This window comes from Lissotriton helveticus, chromosome 4_1, assembly GCF_964261635.1.
Source record: "Lissotriton helveticus chromosome 4_1, aLisHel1.1, whole genome shotgun sequence".
In the NCBI taxonomy this organism is placed as follows: domain Eukaryota; kingdom Metazoa; phylum Chordata; class Amphibia; order Caudata; family Salamandridae; genus Lissotriton; species Lissotriton helveticus.
The window spans coordinates 2140617077-2140644438 of NC_136063.1; the positions used below are offsets into that span (position 1 = coordinate 2140617077).

The window sequence follows — 27362 nt, forward strand, 5'->3', positions numbered from 1 at the left end:
CACCCAAAATTTGGCTCTAGTTGCGCCTCTGCCACGTAGTTGCCTGGCATTCCCCTCATCCTCCTCCCCCCTTGCCTGATCAATGATGGCAGGTTTGACCTGCCAACAATTATAGCACCCTAATTCTGGTATGTGTGGGAACATTAATGAGGGCCTGAAGTTTTTGCCTCACCAAAGCTGCGATGTTTGGACTTTCTTCTCTATATTTCACCTGATTGTTTTGCTGTGTTTTTGCTGGCACGCTATTCACCATTCTGATCCATTTGCAAACCTGTGTATCCACAGGAATGACCAGACCATTTTCCCCACTATTTTCAGTCATGGCGATTAGATGTCTGTAGATTCTTCCTAATGAAAATATCTCTGTGAATCCTTGAAGGAGTCTTCCTGGGGCTGAAGCTATGGAACTCCCTGCCACAGAATCTTCACCTATGCAACTCTTATGCAGTGCTCAGGAAGATGCTTAAGATCTGGTTTTACTACATCTTGATGTGCTATTAGATTTTTTCTCTAATACACTGGAATCCACCCCTCCCCGAACTCCTCCAATGGTAGTCATGCACACTACAATCTGAACGGTATAGGAATAGAATTCATATGCTTCTTCTGCCTCATAAACAACAATTATCACAGGGGAAACCCATTAAACCAACAAGGCATCTGGGAAAATCAACTAAACTAAATACAATGATGCCTATGGTATTATTTTTACAAACTTCCTAATTTAGGACCGATACCAAAAATTATCTATCCTCTGTTTTTTAATTACTTCTTGACTAAATCTCCATTTTCACTTCATTTTTATTCATCTAGTAGCTATCTAGACACTTCAACGAATCAACACAGACATAAAAAGTGGTTTGCATAACTTTTTTTTAGTAAACCAAGTCTTTTTTTCATAAGGAAAATTATTTCTCACTTTTCTCTCACTTATTTCACTTTTTTCATTTTATACATATTTATCACATTTGGCATGTATATTTACACAATATTTACAATGTGCAGACAAACGTAAACGTAACCAAAACAACGAAACTTTCTCCTGAACCCTTTTTATGGTTCGAATGCCCAACAATTTGAACAAGGAAATCTATGGTACTTTGTTATATGACCTTAATTCCTTCATCTGGATCACCACATTCAATAATGAAGCCTCTGAAGCTGAAATCACTTTATGCTTCTTTTTTCAAGGCTCTCATCAAATTTTTCGAATTCTATTTCAACGGTTTTTTGGTGTCAGATTATAATAACAGTCGACGCGTTTCAGCCTATAAACTATTTAGGCCTCTTCAGGACTTTGGGCAAAAATTACACATTTACCTGCATGTGAATGCAGTCTGGATCGTTGCGCATAACTAGTAAAGCGGTACCGCACCAGCCCAATAACGGGCGCTTTCAGTACAGGGAAAACGCCCCAAACTCTGTATTCTTGAAGTCGAAGCGTGTGGCTTAGAATCGGCCTGTAAGGTCCAATCCATTCTAACGGCTTAACAACCTACACGCAAACCGGGGCAGCGCTGAGTATATTTCAGCAATGGGTTATCCCATTAAAGCTACTGGCTGCCTTCACTGTGAGTGATGTCATTCTGCCCTTTCAGAAGGAGCACATCCAGCATTTCACTTCAGTACCAGAAAATACTAAGGCAATGTGTGTTTCCTGAGACCAAAATATTTTTTTTTGCTTCTAGCAACTTCCTGTAGTGACCTGGGTCAGGGGGTACTAGGACCCTACACCTGAAATGTTGGGAGGGGTCAGCAACCGGACACCACTTCTGGTCAGGGAGTGGGGAGGGCATTCTTGGGGATTGAGGACACTGGGACAGACGTGCATGTGGGCACAACAATGAGGAAGAAGAATAAAGTATTATTGTCAACATGCCTGTCTCCGCCTGCTTCCTGAGTGACGACGCGACAACTGACAACGAAGAGGTGGGATACGAAGTCGTCACCAGAAGCGCGTGCCCCCCTACAATGTCCAAACAGAGCCAGGAGCTCACCCTGGTCCACCGACTACAAGAAGCAAAAACGCAAAGTTGGAAGTCCACCCGGTCACGAGAAAACAAAATCAGGAGCCTACCCTGGTCTGTCTGCCCCCACAAGGAAAAGGTGAAATCGGGAGCCCACCACAATCATAAGCAGAGCGAAGTCAGTAGCCCACCTGGTCCACGTACAGCGACATTGGGAGCCCACCCAGCCACATCAAGTAAAGAAGGTGAGGAGAGAAGAAGCGGTGCACCCAGCAGTGATCACAGCCGACCGCTGACTGGAAAGACAGCCCGAGCCTCCCGCATGTAGATTTCAAGCTGAAATCTCGCAAAACCTGAGCAGCCATCTTGAAGTCAGGCGGGAGAGCCAAGAGAAGGCTGAAGAAGGCACAGCAGCCATCTTAAGGTCAGGCCATTGAGTAAATCTTGCCCCACAGAAATTCCGGCGGCCATCTAAAGGACAGGCGGGAGAGCCAATAGGAGGCCAGAGAAGGCCCGCTGGCCATTTTAAAGTCAGGAAAAGACTTAATGAGCATAAGAAAAAGAAACAGGGTGATAATAAAGGAAATAACAACAAACAAAGGTGAAACAAAGGAAGCAAAGTAAAAATTAAAGTAAAATTACAACAAGACAAAGATGACGCAAAGAAAGAAAAGACAGCAAAGGAAGATGCTGCACACAGTAGAAAAGAAAGGCACCACAACAAAATGACAGAAGACGCAAGCGAGAAGAATAGCGCAAATGCAATCTTCCGCAGACCACTACCGTTCAGCTTGTCAGAACCACAAACAGGTACTAGGTGGGAGAGATGGATAAGAAAATTTGAGCAATACATGCGTGCCACATGCAAGGCATACACAGATGACCAAAACATAGACTTGTTCCTAAATTTCGTAGGTGATGAGGTTGAGGACCTGTTGAGAACATTTCCCCGAGATCAAACAGCAACATACAAGGCACTGATAAAGTGTCTCACAGACAAATTTGTCCCGTAAAGAACTGTAGATTTCGAGAGGTACACGTTCAACACCATGTGTCAACTAGTAGAAGAGTCCCTCGATGATTTTGCAACAAGACTGCGGAAACTAATAACATATGGCGAATTCGACAAGTTGACAACGAACAAGCGAAACGACTGTGCATCATTGAAGGCTGTCAGTCAGTGGAGTTCCGCGCACAAAGTCTGAAGGAACCGACCTCGCTAGACAAAATACTGACCATGGCCCGAGCAGAGGCCAGAGCAACAACACATGCAAGACAGATGGAACTGGGAAAGGCAAGAAGAGTGGAACAAGCAAACTGCGTTACTGGAAACATCAAGAAAAGAGACAATACACCAAAACAATATACCAAGAAAGAAGCAAGAAAGAAAGTGCTTTTTGATGCGTACATGAGTTTCCACATGCCGGCGTTTGCCCAGCAACGGGCCACAAATGCAGGAAATGCAACAGAGAAAACCATTTCACAAGCGCATGCATAAGTGGGAAATTCAAAAGTGAGCGAGGGAGACCAGCAAGACCATTGATAGTGATAAGCAGATGTGCAAGGCACATGGAAATAGAGACCCACAGTCCCTCTGCTGATCGGATGGAGCAAACATGCCAGAGACTGCAGAACAACTGTATCTAATGTCAGCTGCCCCAACGGAAGACCGCAGTCCAGAACACATTCATCTCGTAGAAAAACACCAGATAAAGTAAACAGCGACAGTGAACATTGAGGTAGGAAGTCACAGTACAAACTTTGTATTAGTGGAGCTACATGCAACTTCATGGGCATGTCAGAATATGAGAAGATGAGGGTGAAACCGCCACTGTCACCATCCACTGTTGATGTATTCACCTGGGACTCGAGAAAACCAGTAGTGAAAATGGTGAAGTTCCCAGAGACAATAACTTACAAAGAAAGGTCAATCAAAGAGGAAATACATGTACTACGAGGAGACATTCCAGCACCTTGTCTGCTAAGCAACATCACCGGACATGTGATGGATCTCTTAGCAATGACCTACAACATGTCAGAAAGACAGAACATTCTGAGAGAGCATCCGGCCATACTACAAGGGCTGGGCAAACTAAAGGAAAAGCAAATAACAGTGCATATCAATGAAGCAATCAGACTTGTGGCTTTGCATCACCAAAAAGTGCCCATACATCTGCAACCACAGGTAGAAGAAGAAATACAAAGCCTGCTGGCACAGGATATCACAGAGCCAGCTGAAAGACCGACCCCCTGGGTATCTCCGATAATAGCAGTACCAAAGAAGAACGCCTCAAAGATTTGCATATGCGTTGACATGAGAGTACCAAACACGGCAATCGAGAGGGAAAGGCACCCTGGGCCTCACCTCAATGACATGATCAGCTATTTCACTGGCACATGCAGATTTTCAAAGCTAGATCTGTGCAAAGGATACCATCAACTGGAGCTTGATCCGCCATCACGGTACATCACTACCTTCTCCACTCACATGGTCTTTTTTGCTACAAGCGACTCAGCTTTGGAATATCATCATCAGCAGAGATATTTCAAGAGATCATAAGGAACACGAGATAGTGAGGGCTGCCACAATGCAAGCAGTCAAAATGACAACACAACAGCAAAAATGGAGACACGTAAACAGCAACAGCACCATGGGAGAAGGAGTTAACAGGGAAGAATTGCTGGTATTCAAAAACATACACAAGGAACTCTCAGAGACAGAAAAAGTAATCATACTACGAGGAAAAAGGATAATAATGCCAAATGCATTACGTCTGCAGACTGTAAACCTGGCACATGAGTCTCACAAAGGCATGGTGGCAACAAAAAAGGTGCTATGGGAAATAGTATGATTTCCACGCCTGGATCGACTGGTGGAGAAAACTATCTTAAATTGCCACCTGTGCCAAATAACATGACGACCAGCAAAGCAAGAACAGCTACAGATGTCGGAGCTTCCAGGGGCAGTGTGGACAACATTGGCAGCTGACTTCTATGGGCAATTGGACACGGCCAATTGCTTGCTAGTGGTCTTTGATGAGTACTCCAGATTTCCTATAGTATGTTATGTCTTGTCAACATCAGTGACTGCAACCTTGCCGATACTGGATGACATATTTGCAGCATGGGGCTCCCCACAAGCAGTAGAGACAGACAGCAGTCCTCCTTTCTCAGGAGAGGAGTTTCACATGTTCAATGGACTACCTAGGCATTCACCGCCAAAAATAACTCCTGTGTGGCGACAAGCAAACAGCATGGTGGAGAGGTTCATGGGGAACATAAAGTCGGCAGTCCAAAGAGAAAAACTAGCACAGATCTCCATAGCACAAGCACTCTGTCAACTACTAAGAGATTACTGAAACACCCCTCACAGCTCCACGGGACAATGTCCAGCAGAACTTGTGCTGGGAAGGATAAGCAGGACAAGATTGTCCCAACTAAAAGGAAAAACAAGATGAAAGTCTATGCAGATGCCAGTGCCAGTGCCAATGGCAATCAAGAAAATCAGACAGTCCATTCGCAGATAAACCACTGACAATAATAAATGTCAAGGGGCCAATAATAACAGCTGCATCGGGCCCCTACCAGATCACCTGAAATTGTTCTCACTTCAAGGGACTAAAGACATTGGATGAAGACGGAGGAGATAAAGCAGCAAAGAACAACGAAACATATGGAAAAAAGGGAGTTATGGACAGCAAGGGAAGAAGGACACACACCAGTGAGAGACAAGGAGAGGTACCACAGAAAGAAACAGAAGGATCATGTCCAAGATGAGTGAGCAAAGGGCCAAAAAGACTGATTGAGGAAATGTAAGATCAGGAACACTATCTTCTCTTTCTCTCTCCTTCCTTCTCTCCAGCCCCCCCCCCTCAATCACCCTATACCTTTTCTGTTGTTTTCTTTCCACAAAAGGGGAGATATAGTGACCTGGGTCGGAGGGCACTAGGACCCTGCTCCCAAATGTTGAGAAGGGACAGCAACTGGACACTACATCCGGTCAGGCAGTGGGGAGGGCAATCCTGGGGAACGAGGGCGAAGACACAGGGAGAGACATGCATGTGGGCACAGCAACGAGGAAGATGAATAAAGTATTAGTGCCAACATACCTGTCTCCGCGGGCTTCCTGAGTGACGACACGACAGCCCACCCCAGGCCAGGCGCGCAACGCCCATTGGGCTCAAATGGCTTCAGCACCGTCCCCCGTCGCGTTTGGGAGCCCGGGCTGAGACAGCTTCCCGAGTACACATACAGCTGCATCCGAGTACTTCAAAGGTCTTTAAAAGACCATTTGCTTGTTAAAGAGGATTAGTTGTGTTTTGACCCTTTCTTAGAGCCCCTGCATCTCCACTCTGCCTATTTCTGGAAGAATTAGCCCCCCCACCCAAAAATTATTTCTTAGCCCCCTGAAATTTGGCTCTAATTGTGCCTCTGCCCCAGACCATCAGCTCTCCAGCAATAATGTTTTGAAAAACCCTGACAAAACAAACATTCACCAAGACTAAGGGCTGACAACCAGTGCCAGACCTTTCGGATTTGCCAATGCTTGTTTGCTCCACGTGCTTACGGTTTGTCTCTGCGTAAACTGATCATTTGTAGGTCGAGCCTGTCAATGCGCTTGCACATTGAGCTTGCGAGAGATATTGGGGCTTAACCAGAGCTTAACCATCCCGTGAAAAGCAAGCTCAATGCGCAAGCGCATTGACCTAAAAAGCGCGTGCACGTGAAAGCCAGCCATCTGTTGCTTCCCCAGCGTGGTGCCGCCAGCAGCTTCACTTGAAAGGGATCCGCTCCGCCCCTTGCTGCATCAAAGGCTTTCATTTCGCACTTTTCACGGCCGCCAGGCCGTGTCGCATTTCTCCTTCCCCTCCCCACAGCAATGCCAAGAGCTTGTTTTCTCTTGTTTTCGCCCCCCTCCTCCTTCCTCTTCCCTCTTTCTTTTTCTTGTCACCTTTTTTGCTTCCTGTCATGCTACACCCCCTTACGCTCCCTCCCAGCCCTCTTACATGAACTAACTTAACTTCCTACACCGACATCGACTAGACTCTGCGCCACGTTGCTATGTCTCCAATATGTGCTTTCCTCCACATCGTGCTGCTTCTTTCATTTATTTTCAAGCAATCTCTCCATAAGTGCATGTATTTTTGCACCTGTCTCCGTTGTCTGCCTCTCTCCCCTCCCGTGTTGCTCTCTCTCGTCCATTTTCTTCTCTCCCATCCTGCGCTGCTCTTTCTCTCTCTCTCTCTCTCTCTCCTGTGTTTCTCGCCCCAACCCTGCACTCCTTGTTGCTCTCTGTATAGCTTTCCCTTGGTATCCTCTCCGAGTGTGCCCCCACACCTTGCACAGGATGCTTTTCCCCATTCTCCTCGCCACGTGCTCCTCTGCTACTTCCTTTAAAAAAAAAATTATATATATATATATATATATATATATATATATATATATATATATATATATATATATATATATATATATATGCATTTACACAAAAAAAACGTATTTTTTTTATCTACCAATCCAAGTGGCCGGACGTAGTGGCTTTGCCAAGGCTTCTTTACACACCTCAACGTTTCTACCTTGCCATCGCCAAGGCAAGCTGTACCCGAGCGAGAGCCTTTACCACTGGCCGGACTTGTGTCTGGGTTCACCACGGGCTGAATGACGCTCTCTAAGGTGCTTCTGTACCAGGATTTTGTCGTTACTGCCCAATTATGTGTCCTATTTATTATGACCCCTTTCTTAATGTTCATTTTCTACAGTTTATTTAAGAAACCGCTAATATGTTTACTAGACCCTAGTGTAAGTAGAATGTGCTGCAATACAACAGTCACGTTTGTTGCAGCAGAACTTGTGATAGGTGGCACCGCCAATGAGCAGGTCAAGAAATTACGACCTATTGGAGGGAGCGACACAGCCAGACCTCATGCCCCTGATGCCTTTTTGACAGCAAGCCATTCTGCTCCCCTCAAACGTCATGAATGACCTCTCCACCTAACATAGATGGAAGCAGTGGTACGGTCACTTTTTCATAATTTACAACCCTTTTGCAGAAGTTGCATCGATGCGGTGCACTTGTTTAAATCTGATATGTGCGTCACCTGATACTAGATGAAGTAAAGATGGTTTTCCTCTTCTTCTTGCTGTACTTTATTTTATTCAACCCTAAGATAAAGAAGTGCATTTTTGTTCACTTTTTTCATAACACAAGTTCAATGGGAAGTCTTGATTGTATATGCGTAAAATCTTTACATGCCATTTCGATCTTGTTATTGAGCACACAAGTGGAACAACGGAGTCCTGACTGAAACTTGCAAAGGGAAATAAACCACCTTTAACCCTGTTTAGATTTACTCACAAGTTAATTCCTCCCTAACTTTCTTCCTCCTTGTTCGCTTCTCTCTTAGGTAACTGTCCTCTTAACTCGCATCGCATCCCACTGATCCCTTTAGGTCACTCACACAACCATCCGCGCCCACAAGAACTCCGAGCCATTAACTCGCGTTTTGTAGAGATACATCCAAATATATATTTGAAATTGAAAGATTACGCATAACTACACCCCTCTCTCTACACCCCCTCTCTCTCTACACACCCCTATCTCTCTACACCCCTCTCTTTACACCCCTCTCCTTACACTCCTCTCTCTCTCTCTCTGCACCTCTCTCTCTCTACACCCCTCACTCTACACCCCTCTTTCTACACCCCCCTCTCTCTACACCCCTCTCTCTCTACACACCCCTATCTCTCTACACCTCTTTCTACACCCCTCTGTCTCTACACCCCTCTGTCTCTACACCCCTCTCTCTACACCCCTCTCCCTCTACAACCCTCTCTCTCAACACCCCTTTCTCTCTCTCTACACAACCCTATCTCTCTACACCCCTTTCTCTCTCTCTCTACACACCCCTATCTCTCTACATCCCTCTCTCTACCCCCTCTCTCTACACCACTCTCTCTACACCTCTCTCTCACTCTCTACAAACTCCTATCTCTCTACACCCCTCTCTCTCTACACCCCTATCTCTCTACACCCCTCGCTCTACCCCATCTCTCTATACCCCTCTCTCTACACCCCTCTCTCTCTCTACACACTCCTATCTCTCTACACCCCTGTCTCTACACCCCTCTCTCTCTACACCCCTCTCTCTCTACAACCCTCTCTCTCTACAACCCTCTCTCTCTCTATACACACCCCTCTCTCTCTCTCTCTCTACACACCCCTATATCTATCTATCGCCCTCACTCTATCTATCGCAATCCCTCTATCTATCTATCGCCCTCCCTCTATCAATCTGTCACCCTCACTTTATCTATATATCGCACTCATTCTTTCTATCTGTCGCATCACCACAGCATCATTCAGCATCACCACAGCATCATTCAGCACCACCACAGCATCACTCAGGGGCACCACAACATCACTCAGCGCCACCACAGCATCAGTCTGTGCAACCATTCAACAACAACTGGTTCAAATATGTTCTCTCAATGTTTCAAGCTTTATTACAAATGTCACAAAAAGGTGTTAATATTTCACTTCTGTTCCTGGATTTTCGTCACAATAAATTACACTGAACATAATCTTCACAAAAGTAATTTACCAAAGTTTAAGCTATTGCCATTATAAATTACAATAACTTTTATTTACGTATTAATTATTTTAACACCTTCACTGCGGCGGCTATTCCGCCGCAGTGCTATGCGGTTTTGAGCGGCCGCGCGGCGGGCGCATGCTGGTGACGGAACCGCTCCGTCACCAGCATCGGTTGAGCTGTGCTCGTGACGGAGCGGTTCCGTCACGGACCGCCCCGCTCAATAGAACCCTCAGCGCAGGCGCGGAATTCGCGCCGCGCATGAGCGTTCTATCGAGCTGGGCGGGCCATGACGGAACCGCTCCGTCATCAGCACAGCGCGACAGCGGCTGATGACGGAGCGGTTCCGTCATCAGCACCGAAGGGGTTAAAAAAAGCCATTGTTATTTGTAATATCAATACATCTAAGTCACGTAAATACAACACATATTGCATTACAAATGCTATAGGTGTCACATTTGCGAAAGTTAAAACTATTGGCATTGTAAATGACAAAGCTATTAATTTAGCTATTTTCAAAAGCAACACATAAATACAAAATTTGTCATTTACAATACCAATAGCTCAAACTTTCCTAATGCGAGACCTATTGCATTGCAAATGCTTGTTTTGCTTTCATGACTCCTCAGCTGGCAGCTTTCTTCACTTCCATCCGGCAGGCTGATGGCGCTTATTCAGCTCTTTGCTGAGGTAACACAGAGCTTCGTAAGTTAAGGAGACAACCAAAAATAATGGCAGACTTAAGTTTCAAGTGCACAATGTTCTATGGTTCGAAGGTGTGAGGTTTTTTTCCTACCTGTGATTAGGGTGACCAGATTCTCAAAATAAAAAACGGGGACAGGTCATAGACATAGAAGTAGGACTAAGGTGGCGCTGTGCTGATGACGGAGCGGTTCCGTCATGGCCCGGCCGCCGCGCCTGCACAGCGCGGATTCCGCGCCTACGCTGGGCGTTCTATTGAGCGGGCGGGGCCATGTCGGAACCGCTCCGTCATGAGCACAGCCCAACCGCGGCTGATGACGGAGCGGTTCCGTCACCAGCATGCGGCCGCCCCGCCCCCTTAGCGCTGCGGCGGAATAGCCGCCGCAGCGATGGTGTTAAGTAACTAGAACTGAACACTTGTCTTTGCACAATAATCTAATGTTTTCACACAAGTGCAGTCCTGTGTGAAAAACGGCTGCCTGTTGTGCTAAAAGCTGCCAGGAAGCCTAGGAGGGTGCACATTTATCAATAAAGAAGCATGGAAATATTCTAGTTGAAACGGCTCTCTCTGCCACACATCACACATCATGTCAGTGGGGAGCTGTCACTAGAGGCCACGCCTCCCCGCCGTTTCCCCATCTCTGAGCAGCGCCTATTTAGTGCGTGTTACTGGCTTGCCATGCAGCTTTTTGAACCGGACCAGGAGTAATGAAGAGTACCGCTAAGTAATTGGACATGTGTTGTCCACCATCACTTTATAGCCCTGCACAGATAGCTACTGATTCCCTGAATCCTTGTGTAGCCACAATGGTCATACATTTTGAAACCATATCAAGTTTTATACTTCTCATGTCTGTACCTATGCATTTATTGATCCGCCCATCCTTGCGTTTATTTACCTCGCCAATCTATACCTCCACTCAATGACATTCACACATTTGTGTAACTACAGATGTCACACCCAGCAAACACCTCATTCTGCTCACTTTTAATTGCTTTTTTTTTATCTGTGCAGCGTCTGCATTCATGCTGTACATTGTGAAGACATCGGCAGACTCAATAGGCCTTGAAGACGAGATCTTTTATATCTTTGCCCATGCTTGTTACACAGGTTAACACAGTTCAACATCCAACATAAAGCAATAAATAACTGAAAGGTGACCAGTTAACCCTTGCGAAGGACCTTCCACTGTGGAGAAACATATGTTGCTGTGGTTTAGTAACTTTTGATCATTTTTTTTAAAACTGCAGATTATGCGGCAGGTGGAGAATTATGTGGCAAATGCAGTAAATCTATAAATATACAGAAAACGCTGGGACCCAGAATCAAATAATTCCAGTTGCTCTTGCAATAATGTTTCTTTTATTGATGCACATGGTCCAATGAGGCAGATTTGTCAAGACACAGGAGGCGGGAAAAGTGCCGGATTAAAAGTTATTACTTTTTACAGATGCCAGGCAGTGATGTAGATTAATGTGCTAAAGTGAAATATGTGCCGTCAAGAAATAATGTTTTTAATCAGAAACAGTCTTTGTCAGGTGTTTACAGGACGTTTATTGGACCATTCACATGGCAATCTTTCCCTAGCTGGCCTCTGGCTTCATCTCTTTAAACAAAGTCGGGCAAGGTAGTTTGCTGCGGGGAAGGGGATTACAATACTCATGTTGCAGGCTGGCAGGGCAAGTCTCGTTGTGTGGTTTAAGATGATCCTGGCTCCAGGCAGAGGCAAGTCTGATGTGGAAATAGCGGGTCCCAACGACGGTGCAGGTTCGACTGGGCTGGGGAAGAGTCACAAAGCTGCTGCTGGATTAGAATGCCCGACCCTCGCTCGCTTTAAGGCACAGCAGGGCCACACTGACTGAAGGTAAAATCAGGGTCATGCTGTGCGATGGTGCAACGCAACAATGACGTAGGTGGCGCTGCGACGTGGACAAAGAAGGGAAATCCCGAGAGAAAATGTCTCTTCAAAGGATTTCCCCTGCTACGGCGCTCACCTCAGTGACGTCACACTCACACGCAGTGCGAACAGAGCATGCGTGCAACCAGAACAGTAAAAAACCGGGACATTTCTCTGTTTGCCCCGGACACTGTTCTAAAACGGGGACATTTGACTAACTTAGGGAAAAGGGTCGGGACACGGGGACACTTTGCCAAAAACGGGGACCGTCCGGGGAAAACCGGGACGTCTGGTCACCCTACCTGTGATGCCCTGTCTCTTGAAGCAGAGTTCTGCGCCTCGCGCTCAGCTGCCTGCTAGACCCGAGCTCTCATCTGATAGGTTCCAGCCTGGGTTCCATCACTCGTCCACATTACGTCATCCAAACCAGGGGTTGACGTGAATGCCATTTCTAGAAAATACACTGCACTCAGCTCGGGCCGTTTGCAGAGGCCGCGTGGCTGCGTCAGCACGTTGATCGTGATCATTGAACCATGATGTGCAAAACTAAAGGTTCATTCAGTGTTCAGTGATAGGAAGAGGTTTTAAAATAAATAATCTGGTAATAAAAGCAACGCAATTTTAAATGCCTTTCTATAGCATTCGTGGGAAGCAATGTGCACTTCAGTGCGTAAGAGATTTAAAAAGGAAAATTTTGAAAAAACATCTTTGGAATGGGCCTACTGGCGCTCGCGCTAATTAACGCGGCGCCGCCGCATAAATAACACACGGGACACTTCTCTGCTATTCCGTGTGCTTCTGACTGCCGTCGTCAGCCACGCCTCCTTTATTTATAGTTACTGCGCGTGACGTCATACGCCATTGCTGACGTGCCTCCGGCGGCGCGGGTAGACTGAACCGCTACCCGGCGCCCCAAGACACTACAATCTTAACATCCACCTTTTATATACTCAAGTAATGTGCGCGCTAGATGTCTTCAGGCGCTATTTTCTCAGCTGAAAAGCACATCTAAATAACTTTTTAGTTGAAATATTGACACGTGTGCAGGCGTATATAAACTGTCAGTGGTTTTAGAGTGGTTTACCAAAGAGTCTTGCAACTAGTAGAGATAGGTTTCTGCCAGAAATATTTCATTGACACATTTGAATGAAATTCTCACCAGCGAGGGATTATGCAAACCGAAGAGGGCATATTAACGTCTGATCACACTCCTGCAGAACCTTTTCGCATGTAGGCAGCAACCATAGCTGCCAAGGTTTCAGATTGCTATGTGTGACAATTTCATAATTTCAGTGTAATTATGAGTGACATTTCAACGACTATGAGTGACACTTTCTCGTTAGCAAAATGAAGCAATGAAGACGAGGAAATCATGTAAATATCGGAAAGTACACCCATTTGAGTATAGCTGCTAATGTTTCAGATTGATTATGTGTGACATTTTCATTGATTCAGTGGATTTAAGAGAGTAAGGCAACGACTAAATATGTAACACATAGAGTGGAACTTTCTTGCGACCAAAATCATGGAATGGAGTCAATGGAAACAGACAAATACCAGAAATTAACCTCATTTGAGCAACAAGGATGTCGAAGCCTGCAGCAGCCAGTGCTTTCAAAGCTATTATTTAATTTCTAAACAATCAGCACCCTTCACCCCAGTCTCTGCAGTACCACAATGCGCCCCTGAGTCAGGGCGTGATCCCCTAATGCCTGCCTCCAGCCCTCCTTAGCAGCAAGAGCAAAGTGCAAAGACAAGACGGACCCTCTCAAGCATAGTGCACCAGGCCACAGAATGAGCCCCAGGGGAGAGTGAGACAGAGCCCCCAACCAAAGAGCCATTGCAGGCGAAAGGTGACACAAGGGGTCAACCTTATGTCATCGGGTGTGATTGACGTACTCCAGGCATTCTGGTGAATATACATTACACAAGGACACATTCATTTTTTGTTAGGCACGGGGAGATTAAGTGATTTGCCCATAATCACTGGATGTCGAGATGACGCCGAGACTCGAATCTGGTTCCCAGTTACAAAGGTTTTCGAACGACTGGGTCAGAAACTGAATGTGGTACAAACACGTGGAAGGGCGAGACTTTGATCGATACCTTAGCACTATTGATCCAAACCTCGATCTGGTCGACTGAACCTTTGTTGCCTGTCTTTAAGGTACAAGGTACACCTATTTCCAAGTTAGTTCACCCAATAAAGGACTCTACTCCCAAAGATCACAGACAACTTCTAGCTTTCAAAAGTTTATTGTAAGGAAATGATTAGCTGCAAATACAGGCATCTCAGAATGAGATTCACGAGATACACAGGTCCAATTACATACATGTGCTCTCGGAAAGCCCTCAGACGAGCAACGGAAATCACTAACACAAGTTCTAAGAATAATAAAGCTATTAGCATCGACGCATATCGCTCCTTCATTTAAGTTGGAGGAAAACGCACAGGTTAGGCTGTCCCTACCCTGCTCTAGATGGTATCCCTACTTAACCAAGTCCCAACCTAAATAAAGGTGTCAGCAGTGAATGACCCCCAAGGGAAGTCACTCACTCTAAGTCCCTTGGTGAAAACCTATAGTTCTCCAGTCATGACCCCTCTCTGCCTACCCATCCGCTCTCCTAAGGGTCCTCAGGTATCTGCTCTAACTCCACCCAGGGGTGCTGTCCCTAATACAAAACAGTCAACAACATTTGAGACGCCCCTCTCGAGACGCCCCTCACGTGGTGTAGCTTCTGGCTTTTTCCATGATGCTTTGTATTGGGCCTCATACGTTAGAGTTGACCTTGCTTCTCAGACTCTTCTCCGGCCCGCTGATACCCCTCAAACATTCCGGAACCCTCCTCCATGTCTGGGCCGTCTACTGAACAGACCTCTATTCATTCATTTATAATTGGATCCCCCCTATTCCTTTGCAGACAGATATCTGCAGCCAAGAACCCAACTCTCATAGACTTCCAAAAAGAAAGGCTTGCAACATTTCTCAGCCCAGACATGTACGTGTAAATCAATGCTAAAACATTTCAGGCCTACAATATTTCTCATAACTAAAGCATGTTAATACTCTTATTCTATTATTCAGTAAACATTTTTATAAGTCCTGGCCCATTAATGCAATGACCAAAACATTAATACAATCTGTGTCGTGAAAAGAAACACCTTCCCTTTCCCTCCAGCTCTGGCCCTGAGGCCTACCACATTCTGCGTTTTAACCGCCTACCATCTTACATTTTAACAGCTACACGACATGGATTCAGGAATTATCACATCTAATAAAATCATATAGTGTCACACATTTCTGTATTAGTTCCACTTCTACTTAAATCTCTATATTAGCTATACATTTAGAATATAATTTCAGATACTATTAGCACTCATGGCATTTCTCCTCATGATTTGTGCTTACTACAGGTAAGTGTGATGCACTCATACATTTAGATCAGTTTGCGCTCTCTCAGTTCCCCCCTTTGATGACCTCTCGGGGTCATCACTAACATTTAAACTGCAGTTATTGCTGGCATTCTCTGCGCTTCCAGAGCCCTCAGACTCCTGTACTGATTATCTTGTATGGCAGCCAATCTCTGCAGCTGCTCTCTTTGGGCTCTTTCTGACCTTCTTGCTCTGTACCATTTGAATACCCTCACCAGTCCCCACAATATGATCCCACAGATCAATATTATGATGACAGGTTTTAGAATATACCACACAAAGCTTTTGCCTAAGGTGGAAAACCACCCACCAACTGCACTCATTCCGTGGCCCACCTTTTCCCAGACATTTTCTCTACTCAAGTCTTCGATCTCCTTGTGAATATCAGTTATGTTCCTAATAACCTTCTCAAGGGGTTTTGAATTATCTGGAATGTAAGTGCAACATTCCTGGACCTTCAAAGCCTTACAGACTCCACCCTCTTTTGCTAGTAGGACATCTAATGCAAGACGGTTCTGAAGAACCATAGCCCTTATCGATTGCATCTCTCCTTCTACCAGCATTAAGGACTGAGCAGTGCTGGCAGACAACCTGTCGACAACTGTTGCCAGTCGTCTAATTTTAACATCATTAAGGATTACTCCCAAAAGAGGGAACATAGCTCCAAAGACATCTCCAACCATTTCTGCATCGCCTATATCTCTCCTTCCCCTCGAAGATGTCTTGCCCTCAATGATCACTAAGTCTTGTGCATGATATATTTTGGGGAAGACAATTGCTAAGTAACATGATCCATACCAGTTGTCAGGTAGTCTCACGTAAGCATTTCTTCCACATACAAAATACACATTTGGAATCACTTGCATTCCCTTCAGGAAATCTTTAGTATAGTACTCTATATTGAAAGCATGCTCACAGTCTACTTCTCCAACGTATACATTTTCATAATACGTTTTGGCTCGGTGAAGACATAGCTTTCCTCTCTGCGTTTTATCTAAAGCTATTGGACCACTACTACCCTTTCTCTTGTGTGCCTTCTCTTCCTCGGTCCAATCTGTTTTCCATTGTCCTGATTTTTTCAAAATCTTTTGTCTCCTGTAACGATCATCCACCTGCCCTATGAACTTCTTCTCGACTTCTGACACCTTGCATGTCAGGTTATTTCTACGGGCATGTGAAGTATCTAAGGTAATCCAAGGAATGAAGAACTTGGCCAATCTGTCTTCACTCTTCCAGTAATCCCATTTGTTCATCTGCTTATAATTTGGGACTTCTGGCAGCACTGAATCATAATTGGAGAAATAGTATTCAAAACTATCTCTTTCATAAAATATACTAAGCAATAAGCTACATGTAATGCCATATGTCAGCGGGAGGTGATGATATCGGATTCCTTCATCTACAGATGCCGGCAACTGCATGCAGACATAACAATCCTTAACCTCCATGGCATCCACGTATTCATATAAAAGTTTAGCATAAGCATTTGACCTAAAGTCTCCTTGGGACTCGTCTACGTGTAACCTGCGGGCTTCTGCAGCTAATAACGCTTTTTCTTGAGTGTTTTCCCCTTTTTCACCAGCAACAGTGGGTGTAAGCGTTTCTACAGATTTCACATCAGTTACCTTTGCCTCTTCCTCATGTCCCTTTACATAAGAAATTGTTACCACTAAAGCTATTAATATTATCACTCCTACTATTAGTGTACCTATTATACATTTAGCTCTGCGGTTCGGGGCGCCGGCCTCCATTTCGTCAGACAATATGGCTCTCTCTCTTATCTTTGCAAAAGTTCTTTTCCTCTCGTTCCTTTACAGTCTCTTTTAATCCTTTTGTCTTTAGAATCCACACAACTGGAGGCTGACAACCTTCTCCGCAAAAGTCCTTTAACAGTTCAAAAAGACAACCCTAGCCCTTCTCCATCAACTCAAGGGAAGTTCCCTAATATTCTCTGCTTCCTGGGCGCTAGGTAATCTTCTTTTTCTGCTTGCTTTATTTACAAAGTCCTTAACAGTCTACTATCAGATTTGTTGTTGCAGCTTCAATAGCATAGTTCAATATTTCCAAACGAAGATTGTGCTCTTCATGTGCTGTTATCGTTGTACCAAAGTCGGGGAATTGCAATTCTGAAAGAAACATGTGTTTTAACTTGCTGAGGCGGGGAGGTCTGGGGAGCATGAATGTTAGTGACCCTTCTTGTTCGACACCGGGTACCAACAGTCGTATTTCCACGGTGATAATGGGCTCAGAACTGGACACCACCACCGCTCGGATCCTCCCTGTCTCCGGTTTCACAGACATTTGTCGCCAGATATGTCCACTCAGGTGTGGAGTATCTTCTGTTAGGTACACGCACTCTTCTTGACCTTCTTCGGTCTGGTGCTTCAGCGCCCTGAGCACCTTCTTCCGGATCTGAGTCTTCTGATATCGGAGGAAGGGTTGCTTCTGGAGTTGACCTCAGGCTAGAGCTCCTTCTTTGCGGCCAATTTGCTTCTCCACGTGCCCTTCTACTCCTTCTTCTTCTTGTCTGTTCTCTCTCTCTCTCAGACCGGTCAGTGTCTGACTCGTACTCCCAGCTACTTTCTCCTTCTGTAGCGTCTTCTGTTTCGCTGTTGTACTGACCGTCCTCAGCTTGGTCAGACTCTTCCCCTGCTTCCGCTGGCACCTCTACAGCTTGGCTAGCCCCCTCTATGGCTTCTCGGTCCCCTGCTGGACGTCTATCCGAGAGAGGAGCTGTTTCTTCCAGAGGTGCTGGAACCCTTCGCGTATGTGACGCGTGGATCCAATTGGGCAGGCCTCCCACCTTCACAGCTGTGTTCGTGATCAGGATGATCTGGAAGGGCCCACGCCAACGAATATCCAGACAGCTTCTTCTCACGTGTTTCTTCACCAGGACCCAGTCCCCAGGATACAGGTCATGACACGGGCCCTGGCACGCTGGAACCTCGGCAGCCTGCACCTGAAGGGACACAGAACGAATGGCGTCAGACAGCCCCTTACAATAGTCCAGGATCATATCATCTGTGATATTCAACAGTGCAGCAGTTGGGATAGATGGCAGCCTCATTGCTCTCCCCATTAACACCTCATGTGGTGACAACCCTGTTCTTCTGTCTGGGGTACTACGAAGGCTCATGAGGACCAATGGCAGGGCGTCAGGCCAACTCAGGGTCGTTGAGGAGCACACTTTCGCTATCCTGGCCTTGATTGTGCCATTGATCTGCTCCACAATCCCTGAAGCTTCTGGTCGGTAACTGCAATGCAACTTTTGATCTATGTTTAGTGCTACACAAATCATCTTCACAAGCTCGCTGTTAAAATGCGTTCCCCTATCTGATTCCAAAAAGGCCGGCACCCCGAAGCGAGGAATGAGTTCTCTAAGCAGTATCTTGGCCACTGTGAGGGTGTCGCACCTACGTGTAGGGTATGCCTCAACCCATCTGGAGAACACACAAACAACCACCAGGACATAGCGGAGGCGGTTGCATCTTGGCATTTCAATGAAATCTATCTGCATTCTGTTGAATGGACCTCCAGACCTTCCTATGTGACTCAGTGTAACTGGTGTTCTTTTTCCTACGTTCAGCTGCTGGCAGGTTACACAACGCTGGCACACTGCTTCTGCTGCTATTCTAAACTTAGGATTGTACCAAGTCTGTCTAAACACTCTCAGCATAGCATCTCTCCCTAAGTGTACGGGACCATGTATGAGTCTGGCCATTGGACTCACCATCTCATTTGGCAACACTGCTCTGCCGTCTGCTGAGACCCAAAAATGGGACTCACCCATTACACATCCTGCCTTTTCCCATGTTTCTTTTTCAATATCAGGAGCATTTTCTTGCATGTTTGACAGTTCATCCCAAGTATCAACAGTTTCCAATATCATGGCTAATTCAGTTCTTACATTTATTCCGCCCACTTCCACCTCTGTGAAAGAGTACCCTTGCTCCGCGCAATACCGCGCAACTTCATCTGCATATCTATTGCCTTTTGAAACAAAGTCCTCATTTTTGGTATGTGCGGTGCACTTTACAACTGCGATACCTGCTGGGCATTGCAACGCCTCTAACAACAGGCGCACAAACTCTCCATTGCGAATGGGAGAGCCTGAAGAGGTCATGAACCCTCTTTGAGACCATAACTGTCCGTAATCATGAACTACCCCATAACCATATTGGCTGTCGGTGTATATGGTGACTCGAATTTGATTGCTTGCTAAGCAAGCACGTGTCAGGGCAATAATCTCGGCTACCTGAGCGGAGTGTACTCCTTCCAGGCACCCAGCTTCCACAACTCCAGCAATTGTACAAACAGCGTAAGCCGCTCTCAACTGCCCAACTTCGTCTCTTACACATGAGCCATCGACAAAGAAAATTTCGTCTGGGTCAGTCAGTGGCTCATCTACGATGTCGGGTCTGGGTTTGGTGCATAGTTCAGTCACATCGAGACAGTCATGGTCTGTACATTCATCATCATCATCGATATCATTTGGAAGTGGCATCAAGGTGGCAGGGTTCAAAACAGAGCATCTTTTGAGGGTCACATTCTCTGCAGCAAGAATAACTTGCTCATATCGCGTGAGCCTGCTATTGGTCAGATGCTGTGTTTTGGTCCTGGTCATCAACAGTTCAACAGAATGGGGCACGCACACCTCTAACGGGTGCCCCATGACGATATTTTCACATCTTTCAATGCTGACACCCGTTGCAGCAACGGATTTGAGACATCCGGGCAACGCTGCGGCTACTGGGTCTAAAGTAGCCGAGAAATAAGCAACTGGTCTACGGGCATTCCCATGGATTTGGACCAACACAGACAACGCACAACCTTCTCTCTCACAACAGTAAAGAAAAAATTGTTTATTGTAATCAGGCATTCCCAATGCCGGAGCACGACACAGGTCCTCTCGCAGCTGTAAGAATGCCATCAAACAGTCTTTGTCCCATGGTACCGGATCGCTCACCTCCTTGTGCGTCAGTTTTTGCAAGGGTTTTGCTTTCAGTGAAAAGTTTGCGATCCACTGTCGGCAATAACCCACCATCCCTAGAAACATCCTGACCTCTCTCTGTGTCTTAGGCGCATTCATTTTCATGATAGCCTCTATCCTGTCTGGTGACACCTTTCGTTTGCCTTTCTCTATTCTGTGTCCTAAGTACTGCACTTCTGTCAGGCAGTACTGCAATTTTCCCGGGGACACCTTGTGCCCATTGGCAGCTAGGTGATTTAACAAAGCAATGGAGTCCTCCCTGCAAGCTTCTTCTGTTTCTGACGCCACAAGAAGGTCGTCTATGTACTGGACCAGAACTGACTTCTGGGGCAGCACTAGACTTTCAAGATTTTTCTTCAAAAGCTGGTTAAAGATCGATGGACTCTCTGTATACCCCTGAGGGATACGACACCATGTTAGGACGCGATTTTCCAGCTTAAATGCGAAAAGAAAATGGCTTTCTTCGTCCAGAGGGATCGAAAAGAAAGCCTGACAAAGATCGATCACTGTGAACCACTCTGCTTGAAATGGAATCTGAAACAGTATCACTGATGGATTCGGTACCACTGGACAACACGAAACGACTATGTTATTAATCTTTCGAAGGTCCTGTACTATCCGAAATTTCCCATTTGGCTTCTGCAGACCCATAATCGGGGAGTTGCATGGACTACCCACGATTTCTTTCAGTATTCCCTGCTTAATCATGGACTCGATCACGGGTTTTATGCCTGCAATCGTTTCTGGAGTCAATTTATATTGGGGTGTTCTTGGGAACTCAGCATGCGGTTTCACTACAATTTTCACTGGGTCCACCCCTTTGACCAAACCTATCTCTTCCCCAGTGAAATCCCATACTTCTGATGCCACTGTCTCTCTCAAGTCCCAGGGGAGCTCATCTACTGTCAAAGTAGGATACAGCTCCACGCATATTCTTGAGTTTGCAACCTTGAAATCTGCGTCATCATCATTGGTCAATACCTCCACTCCCTGAGGTGTACAATATATAGTACAATTCAATTTACACAACAGGTCTCTTCCTAGCAGACACACAGGGCTTGAATCGCAAACCACAAATTGGTGCTCATCGCTGTACTTCCCTATTTTCACCTGTACCGGTTCTGTCAATTGGCTGGTTATTCTCCTATTTGCGACCCCTACCACTTGTATGGTCTCTCCAGACATGGGCAGGTCTGGAACTGCAGCTGATCTGATCGTGGACCTAGTGGCTCCTGTGTCCACCAGAAATGTCGTAGGGCACCCTGCTACTTCTGCTTCGACATAGGGTCCCCTCTGATCCACCTCTAAGGCTGCCCCAAGGGTGCAGTCTTCTCTTTCCACTCTCTGTCCGGTTAATGGGTCCACATAATAGCACTCTTCACCTTCCACAAACAGGGGCATTTGTCTATAGGTCTTACCCACAGTCCCTACTCGAGGAGGCTGCGGGAACTGGGCTCGGGGAGGAGCCCCCCCCCCTTTGAGCACCTTTCCTTGATATGGCGTCGCCCCTCTTGTAGGTGCGCTCTGGACCTCTTCCTCCTCTATCTCTTGTTCTCCTATCTCTACATTGTAGGGACACTCGCGTTTCCAATGCCCCACCTCGTTACACTGGTGGCACCTAGTCGTTTTCTTCAAGGCAGCTATGTCTATTCTGGGTCTAAAGGTAGAACTCTCCTCATTGCCCTTGTTCTGACTGTACTGCTTCTTTCCTCCTGTACCTGTTCCTTGCTGCTGTTGCTGCGGTCCCCCCTTTCCTGCTGCCTGCATCTGTACCACCATCAACTTTTCTTTTAGTTTCTTAGCCTTGGAGTCTATCTCATCACAGCAGTACCTGGCATATCTCAGTATTTCATCTAGGGGTTTACTTTGCCAACAAATCGAGTGTTGCTGAATCATTAAACTAATATCCGGTCTCAGTCCCAGGACGAACTTGGACACAAATTGCCCTATGTCCTTTGGATCCATTACATCCAAGCCGCTATACTGTTTAAACGCCTTCAGCAATCTCTCGTAATATTCGTGGACTGTCTCTTTGGGTTCCTGTCTGGTTCGGTCTATTCTGACCCAATCTATGTCCTGCATTGGCACTTTCTCTTTCAGCCAAGTCATCACTCTCTCGAATTTTGCCATCACAATCTCGGACGGCCCATTAGTCTTAGCATCTCTCTCTGGCTCCGTTGTGGGCCACTCAGCGCTAACCTTGCATGCTGTCCACAGATCTCCTGGTACTACAATGTCAAACAGCGTGTTCAGATCTATCCATAGGACCTTTGAGATTTTTACAAACCTCTCGACTTGCTTGTACCACTCCACAGGGTTTTCCCGCAATTTGGGGAAGGAGGTGGTAAAAGCAGCTAAATCTCCCCTACTCCAAGGGACATGCACATAGTTCCCATTTGCGACTTCCCGCAAAGGGTATGCTTCTATTCCCTGCAGTCCTGGTGTCATACCAAGCGTGCTTCTCCTGCCGGTCCCTTTCTTGGACCACCTCTCTTCCCACTTATCTAGTGCCCTCCATGTCCTTATTCCAGCGATCAGTTCCCTTATGTGCGTTTTCAGCCCAATCGTTCTCCTCTCATCTAGGTCTCGATCTGTGTAATGTAGCCTGTGGTTACCCTGTAATGCTTTGGTTCTTGACAGATCCACCATATATTTGCCTGCTAGTTCGACTAACTTCTCATGGACTGCTCTCGCCTTTCGAGTGATGTCCTTTGCCATATACAGTATTTCATCCTGCTCATACATTTCCATTCTTTCTAAAGGCAGGGTACCATCTACCATGTCATCCAGGTCTGACCTTAAGCTGGTGACATCAAGTCTTTTGGCTTTTATCTCAGCTCGCAATATGTCTTTCGAAGGGGGCTCACTGGTCTCCCTACCATCCCAACTTCGAGCTCTGCGTTTGGGCTCGGGAGAGTTAATGGGTGCCCTCCCTTGCTCCCATCTCTCCAGGTCCCATGCTTGGCCATCCGATCTTGGAAGGTGATGGAACACGGGCCTGTTACCCCTACTCTTGCTCTGCCCACTCTCTTCTTCTTCTCTCCTCTCACCGTACACCTCTCTGTTATTTTCCCTCTGGTCGCTACTCTCCCTTTGCCTAGTATCGCTCAGTATCCGATACGATCCTTCCTGGTTCCCCATATTCCCTGGGCTGCGCTCATTTCCGTCATCACAGGGTCTATGGTGTGACCTCTCACAACTCCCATTCAGTTCTCTGGTGCCAGGCACACAGTGTGGACACTTAAAGCTGTTTCTGTACTCTTGTGCTCTCCTCTCCCCTTCACTGAGTATTGGGCGCGCCACCCCTCCTCTCTCGGGGCCCCCGTTTTCCAGATCTGTTCTATCTCCACTCCGGGCCCAATGGGTGACTCCCCTACTCTCTCTTTCTCTACAGTCCCACTCCGGGCTGCTCTCCCCAGCCCCGCAGTGAGTCCGAGCTCGGCTGTCCTGACTTTCCCTTTCAGCTTCCGCAGCTATGATGTTCTTTTGGGCCTTCACTGCCTCATCCCACTGCTTCATGTACTCATTTAGCTCTTGAAAGGATTTTCGTCCAGATCCCCTCAGATCCGCTGGCCATCTAGGGCCCCCAGGATCTCCTCCTGGGTCCCCTGCTGTGTGCATCGGGGTGCTCCACTCTCTTGGTATCGGCATCTGACTTGGGGAATTAATCGTATCGCTCCTCCTTGCCATCTCTGCTCTTTCTCTGTCCTTCCGTACCCGTTCTTCCCCTTTTGCTCTCTCTTGGTCATATATCGATATTATAGGACCTATGGTAACAGGTACCTGTAGTGCATCTGGTAATGTGTAGGATGTGGCTCTCTCCGTTTCCGGCGCTCTTTGCACCACAAACCTACCGACTACCTGCTGCACCTGACTAGGCTGGGACAGCTCTTTCTTTGGCTCAGGATCCCACTCTGAACTGGGAAGCGGTCTATGCTCTCCTGCATTGCCCCCCTTTTCTCCTTCGGTATGCTCGACCTCTCCCCCTGCTCTATTATACGGGGGTGGCCTGTCTGTCAATAATCTGTTTATCAGGCTGTCCTCTGTTTCGCTCTCATCATCTTCTTCTAGGGGACTTTTATTTACGGGCACCTCTAATACTGGGTACAGTTTATTTACTTCCAAGTTATGCACTCTCCATCTTTTAGCATCTGCATCCCACCTGGCATCCTGCACTGCCCTTACCGAGCGTTTCACCCTTTCTTGTCGTCTGTTCATATTCTTTTCATGCGCTGCCCTAATCCATGCTTCAAGGGCTTCAAACTGGGTCGGTCTAGGCAAGGGTCTTATTGAGGTCATGACTGATTTTAATCGATGTAACACCTCTAATCTGAACGTCCCGTACTTCGGGAACGTCAGTTCCTCATTTCCTTCAGTAATCTTACTCCACTCTGATATCCAGAGGATCGTATGCAACCCAACATTCACTGCCATGTAACGAGCTGGCGTACCCTCCGGCGGGGCTTCTTCCCCTTCATACGATCCCCGCTTCTCTTTTCTAAACACCGCTTTCAACCATTTAAAACACTTCATAATTATGCGCACAATATCCAGCCTCGCTACTCTGTTTACTTCCTGATGACAATCCACCAATCCTGTCGCGGCTTTGCTGACTTGGCCTATCGCAGCGCGGTCTTTCTCCGGTCGGCCAATCACGTCGCGACCCTGTCTGACGTCTTTGCTAGCTGGCCTATCACAGCGCGGTCTTTCTTCGGTCGGCCAATCACGTCGCGACACTTTCTGACGTCACTTTTCTCCGCTTCGCAGCAGCACCCCTCCTTTCTCAACTCGTCTCCCGGTTATGCATGCGTCCCATTCATACACCGAAAAATGACTACTTCCGACCAAGCGGTCACTTCTCTCGACTGTACGTCCACAGTCTATCTGTAATTGTCAACACAACTGACGAAATGTCTATCGTCTTTCTGATAGGTTGCTTACACACACAGTAACTTCCGACCAGCGGTCCGTTACTCACGCACTCACTCTTACGTTTCCCCTATCTCGGTCTTTCGGGTGATCAATGGTACCTCATGACCCCCTTCACACTAGTTGACAATTACTCTGGGTGTCCGATACACCCGAACCACTTAAGCTCTCCTTGAACTTAAGATTTCCACCGGTTGCGCGCGCTCACAACCTGTTCCACAGTCACTCTACAGACATTCAACTCCGCCAGACATTACAACATAGATACAATACAAAACACCGCAATCTAACACGCATAACCCTCTATACTCACTCTCGACCGATACTGCTGCTTTTTCTGTCTCGCGTCATCCGGATCTTCTTCGGCAGGCTGTTCTTCCGATCATCGATTTCTATGGGCCTTGGGGTAAGCTAACCTGGCCTAGGTTACCGTCCTCAAGAAGGCAACCATCCTCTATAGCTACCAACTGGAAGGGCGAGATTTTGATCGATACCTTAGCACTATTGATCCAAACCTCGATCTGGTCGACTGAACCTTTGTTGCCTGTCTTTAAGGTACAAGGTACACCTATTTCCAAGTTAGTTCACCCAATAAAGGACTCTACTCCCAAAGATCACAGACAACTTCTAGCTTTCAAAAGTTTATTGTAAGGAAATGATTAGCTGCAAATACAGGCATCTCAGAATGAGATTCACGAGATACACAGGTCCAATTACATACATGTGCTCTCGGAAAGCCCTCAGACGAGCAACGGAAATCACTAACACAAGTTCTAAGAATAATAAAGCTATTAGCATCGACGCATATCGCTCCTTCATTTAAGTTGGAGGAAAACGCACAGGTTAGGCTGTCCCTACCCTGCTCTAGATGGTATCCCTACTTAACCAAGTCCCAACCTAAATAAAGGTGTCAGCAGTGAATGACCCCCAAGGGAAGTCACTCACTCTAAGTCCCTTGGTGAAAACCTATAGTTCTCCAGTCATGACCCCTCTCTGCCTACCCATCCGCTCTCCTAAGGGTCCTCAGGTATCTGCTCTAACTCCACCCAGGGGTGCTGTCCCTAATACAAAACAGTCAACAACATTTGAGACGCCCCTCTCGAGACGCCCCTCACGTGGTGTAGCTTCTGGCTTTTTCCATGATGCTTTGTATTGGGCCTCATACGTTAGAGTTGACCTTGCTTCTCAGACTCTTCTCCGGCCCGCTGATACCCCTCAAACATTCCGGAACCCTCCTCCATGTCTGGGCCGTCTACTGAACAGACCTCTATTCATTCATTTATAATTGGATCCCCCCTATTCCTTTGCAGACAGATATCTGCAGCCAAGAACCCAACTCTCATAGACTTCCAAAAAGAAAGGCTTGCAACATTTCTCAGCCCAGACATGTACGTGTAAATCAATGCTAAAACATTTCAGGCCTACAATATTTCTCATAACTAAAGCATGTTAATACTCTTATTCTATTATTCAGTAAACATTTTTATAAGTCCTGGCCCATTAATGCAATGACCAAAACATTAATACAATCTGTGTCGTGAAAAGAAACACCTTCCCTTTCCCTCCAGCTCTGGCCCTGAGGCCTACCACATTCTGCGTTTTAACCGCCTACCATCTTACATTTTAACAGCTACACGACATGGATTCAGGAATTATCACATCTAATAAAATCATATAGTGTCACACATTTCTGTATTAGTTCCACTTCTACTTAAATCTCTATATTAGCTATACATTTAGAATATAATTTCAGATACTATTAGCACTCATGGCATTTCTCCTCATGATTTGTGCTTACTACAGGTAAGTGTGATGCACTCATACATTTAGATCAGTTTGCGCTCTCTCACA

The 27362-nt window shown here is 46.4% G+C and overlaps 1 protein-coding gene across 2 annotated transcripts in view; it reads left to right on the forward strand.

The window, feature by feature from the left end:
* The window catches only part of LOC144829578 (actin-binding protein WASF3-like), a 233953-nt gene that overhangs the window by 154575 nt on the left and 52016 nt on the right, over positions 1-27362 (forward strand). The window lies entirely within an intron of this gene.